This window comes from Lucilia cuprina, chromosome 6 (genome assembly GCF_022045245.1).
Source record: "Lucilia cuprina isolate Lc7/37 chromosome 6, ASM2204524v1, whole genome shotgun sequence".
In the NCBI taxonomy this organism is placed as follows: domain Eukaryota; kingdom Metazoa; phylum Arthropoda; class Insecta; order Diptera; family Calliphoridae; genus Lucilia; species Lucilia cuprina.
In genome coordinates, this window is record NC_060954.1 from 14530637 (window position 1) to 14534027 (window position 3391).

Genomic DNA, 3391 nt, shown 5'->3' on the forward strand with positions numbered 1-3391 from the left:
ACTAGAACAGAAAAATGCTTTTAAACACAATTTTTTAAACAATTACCTTTCCTTTTAACTTTTATTTAATAAAACTTCTTAAATTGTTTTAATATTTTCATCAATAAAATTTGTTTTTCTTTTATTTTTTTCATTTCAGTTTTTTTCAATAATTCGTTTAATTGCAGTTTCTTCAGTTGCTTAATAAGGTAATTTTACACAATTCATTACTTTTGTTTTTTTTTATAATAATTTCGCTTAAATTAACTAAATTTATAATTTGTTCTAACATATTTTTTTTTAATTTTTGGTTGTTTAATTATTTACTTTAGGTTTTAGTTATTAATATAATACAACGATTAGCTTGGCTAATATTTCATATTTTTAAGACGTTTTCTTTAGAGTGTTTTTGTTTTAGTATTTTTTTTTAAAGGAAACTGAAAGCCGGAAAGAATTTAGCAGGAAATGAGCAAAATTACTTGAAATCGTAGAAAGTTTGAAAGATAGTTGAGAGTAAATTTTGAAAAATAAATTGCAGAATAGGAAAAGTTTTGAAATATTTAAGTAAAATTTAATTGGTTTATACTAAGTATAACATTTTTCAACATATTTTAACAGTTTTAGTAGAATTTTTGAAATTTTAATTTAAGAACTTTTTAACTTTGTTTTTTTTTTATTTAAGAACTGCTTGATTTTAACTTTTCTTTGGAATATCTAAAATTTTCAACAAGTTTTACTAATTAATTAAATTTAATTTTAATTATTTTTAAACACCATTTATATTTTATGACACTGGTTTGTTTAAAACTATGAGATTTTTTCGCTTTTGTTTTTTGGTTTTGTTAATTAATTAGTCATTCCTGATTTTACTAACATTTTAACTATTTACAAGTGTTAAACATAAAATTATTTACTAATTATTAACTTTAAACATATATTCGTTAATTTAACTAATAATATCTGTTAATACAACTATTTTCATATTTTTTTCCATTTCAATTTAACAATTTTGCTTTTAAAATTAAATTTTTGTTTAAATAAATTGATGTTTATTTTTAATTTATTTTAAACATATTATTTAATTTTTCCATTATTAATATTATTATTTAATTATATTCAGTAAAAAGTCTTTTATTTCATAGGAATTTTTTTGTGAATGTTTGGTTTCTTTTTATAATTTATTATTTTCTTTTGCTGAAAATTTTTAATGCCCTCAAGTGTGAGCTTTTTCCGATTTATTTTAAAAAGGTTTGAGTGTAATGAATTTACAATTTTGTAGTTTTTTGTTATTGTTGTTTTTATACTGCATAATTAACAATTTAATTCAATGTGCGTTGTTCTTTTTTTTTTCCTTAATTTTTATTTATTTACAGTGTAGTCCTTGATGTTTTTGTTAATGATGCTGATGAGTATAATTTTTTGTTTGTATGTATTTTTATAGTGGTTATTGATGGCATGAATAAAAAGTCGTTTAATTTTTATACTTTTTTTTGTTGTGTTTTTTATCGAATGTTTTAGTGCTGCCAATAGGCTTGTAGAAAATATAGTCATGTAGGGTTTTTGTTGTTGTTGTGTTCGTAAATCGTTATTTATTTAATTTATTATTTATATTGTTGTTATTAAATTAATTTATTATTTAGTAAATGCTTTTTATTTTAGAACATTGAAATATTATTGATTATAAAAATGTATTTTTGTTTAAGTGTGAGAAAAAGAGATGTTAGAGAAAACTCAAAGAGAATGGAAATACAATGGAACTATAATAGAATTAGAACAGAACTAGAACAGAACTAGAACAGAACTAGAACAGAACTAGAACAGAACTAGAACAGAACTAGAACAGAACTAGAACAGAACTAGAACAGAACTAGAACAGAACTAGAACAGAACTAGAACAGAACTAGAACAGAACTAGAACAGAACTAGAACAGAACTAGAACAGAACTAGAACAGAACTAGAACAGAACTAGAACAGAACTAGAACAGAACTAGAGCAGAACTAGAACAGAACTAGAACAGAACTAGAGCAGAACTAGAACTAGAACAGAACTAGAACAGAACTAGAACAGAACTAGAACAGAACTAGAACAGAACTAGAACAGAACTAGAACAGAACTAGAACAGAACTAGAACAGAACTAGAACAGAACTAGAACTAAACTAGAACTAAACTAGAACTGAACTAGAGCTAAACTAGAACTGAACTAGAACTAAACTAGAACTGAACTAGAACTGAACTAGAACAGAACTAGAATATTTTTCAGTTTTCCCTAATGACTGTTTTTATTTCATTTAATTTGTTATATTTTGAGTTTTAACAATTAGTATTTAATTAATTTTTTTCATCTTGTTTTAAATACTTATTTATATTCATTTAGTTCTATTTACTTTGCAAAAAATTCACTAAAACATTTAATGCAATTTTTATATTCGTAAATATTATAAACTTAATATTTACAGACACAACATAACACTCTTATTTTTTTTTGCATTTTTCTAAAAAAAAATTCAACTAAATTCTTAAATTTTTAAGGACATGCAGAGTCGTTTGGTTTTATTTACATAAATATTTTATGATAAAATTTTAAAAATTCCTCAAATTTTAAAACTAATCATTAAGTTGCTTTTTTCACTAAATATTCAACGTCATTTAAATTTATGTAAGAGTTACTTTCCTAATATGATCTACAGTTTTAATATTTACAATTTAATTTTTTTATAGTTTTTAATACTTGTCAGTGTATTTTTTATAAAGAAACTTAATAGAAATTTTTGATTAAAAAACTTAATGAAAATTAATTTTTAATTAATATAGTTTCTAATATTTTCTCAAGTATAATGAAAATTATATAGGTACAAAATGTTTGTACAAAAGTTATCGTTTTACTTTATATTAATTATAGTATTTTGTATTTCAAATCATTAGTTTTTTTTTTGTTTTCGCGAAATTGTTTAATAAATTATCTACACTTAAAATATAATCATGTATAGCTAGAGTTTTATGCTATTAAATTTCTTTTATAGTTTTTTAGATATTTATTTTCTCGTTTTTGTTTTAATTTTTTTATTTTCTAAATTAAGTTTTTTTAATTTAAATTTATTTGTCTAAAAACTAAAATTTTTATTAAAAATTTACCTATCACGTAAAGGAAATTGACACGTTTTTTCATGTATGATGATCGTGTGTATCTGAAATAGAAGAACAAAAAAATATTAAAATATTGACTAAAAAAATTAACGAAATTATATAATGACACATACATACATATGTGTAATGGAAACAGACACATTAATAAGAAAGATTTAATAGAGAATCTTTTAGACGAAAAAATCGTTGAATATAGACTAGTCAATAGACTAGAACTATATGAACATATAGTGGACAATAGATTATATTACATCTAGTTCAATAG